Genomic DNA, 12100 nt, shown 5'->3' with positions numbered 1-12100 from the left:
ACCCTGGAAGAAAATCTAGGAAATACCTTTCCAGACATTGGCCCTGGCAAAGACTTTATGATGATAACTACAAAAGCAATTGTAACAAAAACAAATATTTACAAGTGAGACCTAAATAGTGAGACCTAATTAAACTACAGAGCTTCTGCACAGCAAAGGAAACTATCAATAGAGTAAACAGACAACCTACAGAATGAGAGAAAACATTTGCTAACTATGCTTCTGACAAAGGTCTAGTACACAGAATCTATAAGGAACTTAAACAAATCAACAAACAAAAATTAAACAACCCCATTTAAAAATGGGCAAAGAACATGAATAGACAATTCTCAAAAGAAGACATACATGGGGCCAACAAACATATATAAGAATCCTCAATATCACTAATCAGTAGGGAAATGCAAATCAAAACCACAATTAGATACCATCTCACACCAATTAGAATGGCTATTACTGAAAAAATGAAAAAAATAACAGATGCTAGCAAGATTGCAGAGAAAAAGGAATGCTTATACACTGCTGATGGGAATGTAAATTAGTTCAGCCACCATGGAAAGCAGTCTGGAGATTTCTCAAAGAACCAAATGGAACTGCTATACCACCCAGCAATCCCATTACTGGGTACACACCCAAAGGAATATAAATCATTCCATCATAAAGTTACATGTACTCACATGTTCATCACAGCACTATTCACAATACCAAAGACACAGAATCAACCTACATGCCCATCGACAGTGGACTGGATAAAGAAAATATGGTAATATATACCATGAAACACTACACAGCCATAAGAAGGAATGAGGTCATATCCCTTGCAGCAACATAGATGAAGCTGGAGGCCATTATCCTAAGCAAATTAATGCGGGAACAGAAAACCAAGTACTACATGTTCTCACCTATAAGTAAGAGCTAACTATTGAGTGTACATGCACACAAAGAAGGGAACAATAAACACTAGGGCCTACTTGTGGGTGGAGGATGAGGATGGAAAAACTACCTAGTAAGTATCATGCTGGTTACCTGGATGACAAAATTATTTGTACCCCAAACTTCCATGGCACACAATTCACCCATGTAACAAACATGCGCATATACCCCTTGAACCTAAAATAAAAGTTGGAAAGAAAAAAAGAAGTCCTCCAAAATATGTGAACATGAGAAAACTATCTAAATTGGGATAATATAGCCTCCTATGTTAGCAGAATTTTGAAAATTTGTTCCTTCTCATTCCTGAATTTTTAGCCAGGAAACCAAAATTTTAGAAAATGTTAAATATAGAAATGCATCACTTAGCAACAGGGGTACTTTCTGAGGAATGCATCATTAGGTAATTTTGTTGTCATGCCAGCATCATAGAGTGTATTATATCACAAACCTAGATGGTATAGTCTACTACATACCTAAACAGATGGTGTAGTCTACTGCTCCTAGGCTACAAATCTCAATAGCGTATTACTGTTCTGAATGCTGTAAGCAGTTGTAATACAATGGTAAGTATCTGTGTATCTACATATCGAAACATAGGAAAGGTACAGTAAAAATATGGTATTATAATCTTTTAAAACTGTCTTTGTATAGGTTGTCCCTTGTTGACTGAAATGTTAATATTTGGGACTTGACTCCAGTTGTTAACTGGAGTTCCCGTTGAACAGTTAAGCTGGTGGTCCCATTGATAAATGCATAAGATGACTCTAAGGAAACGGATCCTAACTACTTCATCACGTCCATCTCAGAGGTTTACTTACTTCTCATCAGAAGTTAATAAATAATTTCAACAGGACATCTTACCCTAAAAGGGGTCAGAAGTATTTGACCTACTCTATGTCAAATTTATTTTTTTTAGTGACACCTTAGACCTTTACCTTTCATTTAACTTCCTTTCCTTAATGTTTCAATACATTTTACCTGTATTGTTTTGGTGTACTTTAATGGCTTTTGAACAGGTTTTATTTGTGGATGAACTGACTTTAAGTCACCATGCTTTAATTGGTTTCTTTAATACATTACTTTACTTGTCTTTCAGCAAAGACAAGTTAATAACAATTAGTTGCCTTAATTTATTTCTTCTTATTTTATTATATTTCTTCTTATTCAACTTATTCAAAATGAGTCGAATAATATGCTAACCATGATACTCAAAGTGAGATTACTCCTGATAAGAGGCTACATATGGTATACTGAGAATGGGGGGACTTTTGAAAATAATGTAAGTGTTATACCTAATTATGGGCTCCAATTTTTTAAAAAATACCTCCGTAGAAGAAAACTCAGATTCTGTGTTCAGATTTCAAGGAAAATTAAGCAACTTTACCAAGACAGCAAATGAGGTGAAATTAAGCATTTCATTTCTCAAATTATTAATTTAGTAATAGGCACTAACTTCATTGCTCTCTGATTATTGGCAAAGCCAAGATGTGCATTTTCTCCCTTTGAACACTGTATTAATGAAATTGGAGGTTGTGTGTCTTACGCAATGTATGTTCTGCAACATTTTGAAAGCTTAGCTGGGAATCCCTGTGGTGCTGACTGAAGGGAAAAAAGGAAGCGAAGTCTTCTCTAGTTTTAAAACTAGAAGTATTTTCAGAAGTCACGTATGAAATAAACTGCTTATGAGAAAATGACTGTAATGCTGCCTCAGTTTTCAGTGATAGAGGGATCTCTTTAAAACATTCTGACATAAAAAATAAATCAGCTTTAACTTCAATTATTAAGAGCTAAAGTAGCATTCTTTGATAGAAAGGGGTGGGTTTCTGGCATTTCAATGATAAATATGTATGAAAATAGTTGTGTCACCATGGAAACTAAAGCCTCACCATTTTTTTTTTTTTTTTTTTTTTACACAAGGAAAATAGAAAAATAAAAACTTGGGATATCTAAAACAAATTGATGAAGACCAACCACTGTTAGAGTGTTTTGTATTCTTAAGTTTTTTGCATTTCTTGGTTTTATTCATTTTAAGTTCTGAAGAATATGTTCAGATTTTCTTCAAGTCATTTTTGAGATTTCAAGCATTTTAATGAATATTTTTAAATAAGCATTGATGCAATATAGTTGCATTAGTAACTAGTGTCTGTTTGAAACTTTGAATAACATCACTCTGAAGAAATCAAATAGGTATTTTTTTCAGAGTGTCACAAATTCTCTTATAGGCATTTAGGCAAATATCTTTTATTTTTCTCCTTTAGTTTTTGTTTCCTATGAGTAAATTCTGGATAGGAGGCAGTGAAGATTGTATCTGAATGCAGTGATGTTTTTGCTGTGACAAATTTTACAAATACTTTCTGGAGTTTCTGATATAGCATGTCCCCTGGCTGTTTTAGATGGGAACACCTCTTGCTAGGAGCCAATATATTTCATATTGCCTGCTTCCCTAAAACCACAAAATTTAATCATTTTAATGACTTAATGTTAAAGATATGTATATTTAAATGAAGGCTATTGCATGCAATTCAAATATACTTTCTTACATAAGAGGAAGTGTTAGTGAGAGAAAAGAGCCCTGACCCAAGATATCCAAATCTCTTATCCTTGTTCCATTTTTTTTTCTTAGCAGTAATTTTGCTTTGGAAAAACACTTTCATCTCTCTGAGTCGTGCTTTTCATGTTTATAAAATGGAACTCATTATATATGCATGTCCAGGATTGTTTTGAGAATTGTAGTTTATTTGAAAAAAACTTCTAAATATCAAAAATTATATTCAAAATATAAGGTGAAATAAGTTTTATTACAGCTAAGAAAACCACCTAGTTTAAATTTTGCATAATATTAATACATGATGACATTAGTTTATAACTCACAAAGTACACATAAGTGGGCTGGCTTATGGCAACACCAAAATATCTGGTTCAAAAGTAAAATTTTAGTAAAGCATATTTTAAAATAAAATCTCACCTGCTCACTTGTTTTATATTTATTTTGTTCAGCCATCAGAGTTATTAGGGGTTATGGAGTTATCATTGCACTGTTCAGTATACATCTTCAAACTGAAAAATCATTGAGTTAAACTCGACCATAAGAGAGTGATTTACCTGATTGATACGAATGCTGTTTCAATGAGCAATGAAAAATATTTGACATAACTGGACATCGAATATCTTTAAACACATAAGTGAAATGTGTATCAATAATAAAGAACAACGAAAAATATTCCAATCTTATAGAACATGGCTCTATCAATGTGTGTCGTCTGAAGAGGTTCCTACTTCTTTCACAGCATTCCCCCATCTTACAGTTCAGGGCTACTGCACACACAATAATTGTAATTGGTGCCACACCAAGTATCTTGGGTCCTGTCTGGTGTTACTTTGTAAAAGTTTCTCAACTTCTCATATAAGGGTGTAAAGCTTCTCCAACGTTAAGTGAATCTTTAGAGCTGGAGAAGGATTCACTTAACCCACAGTTCACAGGAACACTTATACACTGACAGAGGCATTAAAACAGCACCAAACAATACATTGTTTACCCTAGTATAGAAACTGGTTTACTTCTGCATAAAGAATTTCTTTCTCAGTAGTTTTAAAGAGTTTTTACACACGAAACAAAGTTATAAAATACATGGTTTCATATCTTTCTCATGTAAAATGATGAAGAACATTTATATACTGAAATATTTTGAAAACTTTTTCTTTGTGACACGGCATTCAAAATAATTCTCTTGGTTTCACGGTACTAAGTCTAACGGAGCACTTGAAAAACCTCAGGATTTTAACATAGTCAGGAGGCCTAATTAGGTCTGATTGATTCACAGTCTCAGTCACCATTAAAAAATACTTCTGGAATAGACTCCAACAAGAAATATGCCCATCTCCAAATGGGATAACTAATCTTATATTACTGATTTTCAGACAGTCGTATTTATTTCAATGGGGAGAAAATAGTAATTTCCTTTTATTGGACAGATTTATATGTTTTTAAATTCTGTACCTCTTTAGGTAAGTCACAATATTTCTACTGTCATAGCTATGCTCATATACTTTCTGGAAAATGGACACATTTATTTTCAAAATGAATTTTCCTTTATGCTTCCTCGGATTGGTTCCTATTGTAAGTAAAGCTGTATATTATTGAGAATACTTAAAACAAGAACTGATGGGATAATTTTCTCTTGAATGAACATATTCAATTATAAAAGTTATATATATAACCATGTACTAATACATTTAAGTATTGTGTCTTATTTATTATGAAAATTTAAACCTCAGCCACTTTTAATAGCAAACAATAAGGAACTGCTTGTGCACGTTCATTTATTTTTACTATAACAGACTAGAATATTATGGTCAATATATACACAAAAGTAAACATTTAGATAAAATAAAAACAAATGAAAATCATCCTCAAATCTAGATTATTTCCTACACAATGACTAAAATCCTAAACTGTATAATGATCCAGACATTGTTAGTAATAGCATCAAATGTCACACAGATATAGCAGCCTCTTAGTAGTTTCCTGCAAAGAGTAACACTATATAATACTGCCACCCTACCTCAATAAGTTAATTTTCTACTAGGCAGTAAAGAGTTCTAGTTATGCACTGTCTTCCCCACAAATACAGATTTTAAGGCTTTTCTGAAAAGTCACACACAAATCTTTGAATTCTTGTGAGGATAAAAACCACTAGAATTTCTTATCAAATTTCATTAATGCCATATTTTCAAGCTAAGTTTTACTGATTATTTCTTATAGTAATTTTTGTAGCATTAATTTATTTAACAAAACCTATTAGGTTTTAACAGATTCAAATGTCAGTAGGTAAGAAAAGGGTAACAGCCAAAGTAAGTTTAAAGAACTTCACAAAAACCTATTTACTGACTTTTTTTTTAAACATGATTACAATTAAACAGTGTGGGACTTACAAAATAGCAAGTCCTTTTAAAAAAGAAACAGTTTTAAATATGACATTTAAGCTTTTCTTAAAAACCCCTCAATTACATATAGTAAATAACCAATTATCCCTTACGCCATGAAATGCTCTCATACCCACCTCCATCAATTTTGTTGTATTCTGTGTCTGCACAATTTATCACAAGAGGTGAAAGATAAGAGATGAGGAGTGACTCAATGAAAATCTATCACAACTAAGAAGAAAGGAAGCTCAAAATATACTACAATGCTTTGGTACCTAAGTATGTCAGATACCTTTAGAAAATAATAGAAAAAAATATACCTTTAGAGAATAATAGAAGAAAAAGGTGACTCAAACTCTAAGTATGAAATTATTACCTATTTATCTGTTATTAATGATTTCTTTCAAAGTTGCATTTCTAAATACCATACTATTTATAATTATTATTATTAAAGAAACAGAGGATTAAATTACTCAAATGGAGATTTAGATTTTTATGCTGTATTTATTTGAAGGAAAACTCTACCCGCAAATGTATGCAAAGTGAGATGAAAGCCAGGCTAACAATAGAGCTAGATAATCCATGATGTGAATCAAGGGGCATGGAGTAGATAAAATTTTTCGAAAGTGTCAATGATCCATCTTTGCCCCATTTTATTTAAGAGGTGAATGACCATTAAAATTTTCTGAGCGCGGGGCAGAAACAGAGAGTGGAGTGGGAAAAAAATTGTATGAAGAGAGAAAGCATAAGAATCCATCAAGTCTGAAGTTTTAAGAAGGGTATTCAAGAGAAAGCTGAGGTCCTTAAAAATAAATTTTGCTTATTTCAAGCTCTTCTGAGGTTTGATTGTCTCCTACCTGCTCTTCAAGAATGCAGCTACAGGCTTCTTGACAGTAGAATGACATTGCACATGTTGATTTACCTTAACATACTTCGTTTACATCATCAAACATGGAATACACAACCACAGGCATTCTTTCGTACCTATTTACATGAGTAAGTTATCAAGCAATCATGTTTTGGCATATTTGAACTGAGAATTAGAAAACAGAAGATGAATCAAAAAGAGATTTTTTTGATGCCAGATCCCCAGGGAATCAGGAGTAGAGCATTGGTATCAACAATAATACAAATGAGCAATTTTAAGGAAAATTTTAAAATCAGAATTGGGCTGTGAAACTGTTATTATTTCTGTGATAATTATTGAACACAATGCTCTCAGTTTTCGTTTGATTTAATTTTAAAATATTTGTGTATTTGAGATCAGTGTATTCTTTTCCATTTTTTTGCAGACATCTTTTTCTTTATGAAACTTTTCAGAACACAAAATGCAACTTGTAAATAATTTTGGTTTGGCAAAGGCTCATATGCGCTAACAGGTTACATACTGTTCTGATTAGACACACTGAACATGCTACTCAATATGTAGACATGTTTCAACTCACACTGACAGCTGATGTATAATTTACTATGCTCACTGCTCAAGGCATTTGTACTAGTTCAATTTTCATATTTATTTATGCCAAAATTTTGTTGTAAACAAAGCAATTTAAATGATGTATCAGATGGCTACTGACAAAGAGTTTTTAAAAATCTGTTGACATGTACTTTAAAAGAAAAAACTCACATACATATGCCAAAATTTTATGAAAATAAAGGAGGTCTTTTTTTAAAAGTAAAATAAAGTCAGTGGCATTTTACGATATGTTTTCCGTACCATTTTAGTTATCTACCAAACTGAAAGAAGTGTCAACAAGATGGTGCAAACATTTTCTTCAGAAAAATAATCTTTGTCCATTAAGATGAAAGGTCCTTTCAAGAATGAAAAGCCTAATTTTTCAGTTTACAAGTCAGAGCTGTGGTTTAAGTACCCATTGCACTTCCATGGACAAACTTGTAAATATCTAACCTGTGAACAGTCATTGCACAATCAGGATAACATGCTATTTTACCTTAACAACGATTTGTAAGTCACTCCATTAAGGCAAACACTTGTTAAAAGCTTAATAGTCAGAGAAAAAAGCATGGAAATTTTCAAAAGGAAAACAAAAACCCATATCTGGGTTTGTCTTTTAAATTGCATCCATATCCTGACTGGCCACACAAAAAGAGACTGAGCTTTTGCCTAGGCAATAACTCGAATCTTTTCAGTGTAGGGAGAATCATTGTTGATCCATGTCTTATTGGTGTTTTTATCTCTGATCAGGGATTACTACAATTTATAATTTAATATTGGGAGGGGACACCTGAATAGATTTACTCCCCTCCCATGGAGGACAGTATATATATATATATATTCATATATATATGAATTAAGAAGCACATACTTCAAAAATCACTAAGACATATTTACATTGTCTTCCAAGTGGTTTTCATTGACCTCATGAAACTCATCCACGATTTAAAATGGAAGATGTGAACAAAAGTTAAGCAAATAACTTTCTAAAATGTCACAGGAGAATGAAGGAGAAAGGAATTTATAAAATGATTAAAAGATAGAAGGAGAAACAATGAAAAAAGGGGAAAGAAATGCGAAAATGTTTTGGAGGGAATTGCAGGTTGTTTTTTCTTACTCCAAACCATATTCCAAGTATTCTAATTATTAAGACTACAATGAAATCTAACATAAACTGTATCAAACCAATTGCATTTCTTATAATTCCCTAGTAACTAATAGAAAAAAAACACATAATGTTTACCTAAAGGTTACTGAGACAAGAAATGTAATGTTATTTTTTAAAGTTTGGAAATTGCATATAATGGGTTTTTGCCCATAATATATTCAACGTCAGGATGCCAATAATTTGTGTGAATAAAAGTGCCTTGATAAACATATGGAAATGTAGTCATCAACTACCCTGTATATGGAGATATGTAGACAAAGGACCTCATAAAGATGCAATATACTATTCATTTCAAGAAAAAAAAAAAGTTCCTTCATTTCTAATTTATCTTGTAGAAAATTTCAGCTTCCTTGTTTTAATAACAATTTATATTACTATATCTTTTTTCAAAATTATACTCTGAAATGCACAAGTTTGACAATGAATTAATGTCAACAAGTTGTCTTGGAAAGGAAAAAAAGAAAAGAGGAACTATGACTTACATAAAACCGTTTTTCATTGCTCTAATTTTGCTAATTTCTTTGGTCTAATTGGGTGTTATTGATTGGATCAATGCATCCTCATTAATTAGAAGATGCTGAATTAAATTTAAAAAAAAACTACCTGAAGCCACAGATATTAGTTCATAAGCTACAAACAGAAACGTTAAGAAAACATACTTTAAGGAACATAGTGTCCACTGAGAGAGAGAAAAAAAAAACCTTTCTGCATTTAATGTCTATTCTAAGAATCCATCTTTCCTAAAGATAGTACTTCTTTTTACATTCCCTTAAAATGAGACAATGAATATTCTGTAAAACATAAGTTTTTCCATAAGAAAATAACATTATCATGTTTTTCATCCTCAAAACATTTAGAATCTACATATCTCCATGGTGTATACACTCTGAATACAATGCTACTAAGCTGCTGTTTGTTTGTTTTTAAACAATTAGGACTTCTTCTCAACTACCAGAATAATACAGTCATTTAGGGGTCCTACAGTAGTCACTTAACCTCTTTGAACAAGTCTCTTCAACAGTAAAATGAAAAGAAAATGGTCTCTGAAACTCCTTTTGGAACTAAAATTCCACGAGTCTGTGATGTGTACACTATCATCTCAGCCATTTGAACTGCCCAAACAGCTCACCTGAATGTGCTTTTATTGAAGCGCCTGTCACTAACACAAAGAGCCCAGAACTTTGGAAACATATCTGTTCAATTTAGTAACTCCTGTAAAAAAAAATTCTAGTCAATCCCATATTTGATTTCACTGATTTTTTTCATTAATTGATCAGTAATTCAGTTAAAATAGTTGAAGTGGTTAAATGTTAAATGTGTAGTTTCAGTCAGCAAATACATGATGTATCTGAATTGGTGTTGAAAGAAAAACATGTGCTTAATTGCTTAATAAATTACACTTGGAGGAGGAGGTGTCAGGTAAATTCTTTGGGTAGCAGAGTAAAGTTTCAATAATGTAAATAATGCATTGTCTGTTTTCTGCTCCCATTATAGTACAGTTTCTGATTCTCAAAACTGTCGTCTGACAGGTCTGTGTTCTCCTGGCCAGGTTGTGGTACATTTCGCAGCTTGTCAAATTTCCTCGCTTCCTCGTGCCCTTTTTCATTCTACAGTATTGCTCTGTGCTTACCCACTGTATCCGTTCATGCAGACATACTCTACCTTCAGTATAACACTAAAATTGATTTGCTAGGTGCTCCTTTGCTTCCTCACATTTCACATCTTCCCATTGAATTTCTTGTGTCAAGAACACAGCTCTGTCTTTTTACTTCCATCCTCAGAAACCGGAACACTCTTTGGGTTTTCTGAATATTTTAATAGCTTTGTGACTGATGTCAGTGTGTTTTATTCTGCAGTACTTTGTTCAATGCAATTTTGTATTATGTTTTGAGAGTACCCTACATTATTTTCATTTTAGATTCCATCTGTTTAAAAATTATTTAAATTTCCTGGTCTTCTCACAATAGTTAATGGCAAAAGCCCTTTTTTTTTCTTGTAGAAAGCAGTTTCTGATTAGTATTTTCTTCAGAAAACACATATTAAAACAGAAAACTCTATAATATATTATAGATTTGTCCAAAGTTAATAGTCTGTTTTCTGTACAAGGACTAGAGCAGGAAACAACAAAACACTAAATAATCCTACACAAATTTTAAAAAGTGTGTGTGTGTGTTTTACTGCAAAAGTGAGAGAAATGAATGTAAAATGGTTCAGACTTACAATTACATGATCTAAGTGGACCCTGGATCTTAGATGTTCTCGGGAGAGTTCAAAGCCTGACCATTTAGTGCTCATTGATAAAGCACATTTATTTTAGCATATTCTTTTAACTGGTCAAATTTTGAGACTTCTGGAAGTGTAGGTGAAAGTTCAAAGTTCTTTACTAAAGTGTAGCCATTGTGTAATAAAATACCCAAGATGATTCATTCAGTCAACCTAATATCTACTAATCAAGGAGGAGAACAAGCTAAGGAGGTATTATATCTTTCTCTAGCATAACATGTTAAGTGCAGCATTCCAATCTAAAAGGTAGAATTGTTCCTTTGAGTAAAATAATTAATGAGCCCAACAAAAGGAAAGCTGTTACGAGAGAGACCTCTAGTGGGAAAAAATGTGAGTCCCTTGGAAAGAGGTTTTATTGTTCATGCTTCATCTGAAAAGCGGAACTCACAAACGCTATTTAAGACAGTGTCCACAAAGCAGAAAACTTAAATTCCTCTTTAATGCTTAGAACATGCTGTTTGTCCAAGCAAATAACGCTTTTCAGAGTGGAGTCAACAAAGTGCTTGAGAGAGTCTTAACTCCTTAGATATCAGATTTTGAAAAACAAGTTACAGATGTCTAAGAAGAAAGACAAGGTTTGTAAAAGGGGGCAGCCAGAATTTGGAGACCCTGCATTTTCTAGGCACTGGAGCCCTTTATTTGTTTATGGACGCATTACTTAAATTGTAGGTTATTTTTTATGTGTAAAAGTCTCAAAGCACTTTTCTGTGGAGGGGGGTGAGGCCGGGAATAGAAGGACTTTCCACTTTCCACAAATCATAAATTTAGTAATAAAACACATTAATATTAATTCAGAATTATTTATAAGGAAAACGGCAAAAAGGTCCATGATACGCAGAGTAGAGAAACGCCCAAGTACAGGTTATTTCAAGAAAACCATTGTTTCTGGATTATAGAGTATTTCATTTGACTAATACTCCTTAGAAGATTAGCCCTCTCTTGTTCTCCACACAATTGCATTTAATTCATCTTCTGATGTATAATCTAATTTTAACTGCTTATTACAAATTTTCTGCTTTAAACAATGTTAATGGTAAATAAGAAAATTAAAAAATGTTTTCTGACTAAAGATCTAGCACTAAATACCAGAGAAATCTGAGTCTACTCATTGTGTTTTTAGAATAGATAGTAATATAACTTCTAATTTAAATGACTGTAGTTCAGAGAGACACTGTAAACCTGAGCTACATAACTTATAAAAGTGTTCCAGGCATAATGAAGAAAGTAAAAGAAGTTAGTAAGCCAAACATACAGGGTTAACTCAGCATTGAAATATGGTCACAATTGTTAAGAAATACAGCGGAACCAGTTACGATAATAATTTCTGAAATTCTATTCTA

The 12100-nt window shown here is 32.5% G+C and overlaps 1 long non-coding RNA gene across 2 annotated transcripts in view; it reads left to right on the top strand.

Moving 5' to 3' along the window:
* Nucleotides 1-1409: 1409 nt before the first annotated feature.
* LOC108528691 (uncharacterized) overlaps nucleotides 1410-12100 on the top strand; it is a 28077-nt gene continuing 17386 nt past the window's right edge. For both annotated transcript variants that reach the window (XR_001885252.1, XR_001885251.1), the window contains exon 1: nucleotides 1410-1493. This is a non-coding gene — a long non-coding RNA (uncharacterized LOC108528691). The remainder of the gene's footprint in view (nucleotides 1494-12100) is intronic.

Source organism: Rhinopithecus bieti, unplaced genomic scaffold, assembly GCF_001698545.2.
Source record: "Rhinopithecus bieti isolate Rb0 unplaced genomic scaffold, ASM169854v2 scaffold_5350, whole genome shotgun sequence".
NCBI classification, from domain to species: domain Eukaryota; kingdom Metazoa; phylum Chordata; class Mammalia; order Primates; family Cercopithecidae; genus Rhinopithecus; species Rhinopithecus bieti.
Note: the sequence above shows the minus strand (reverse complement) of the source record. Positions and strands in the feature narration are given on the sequence as shown.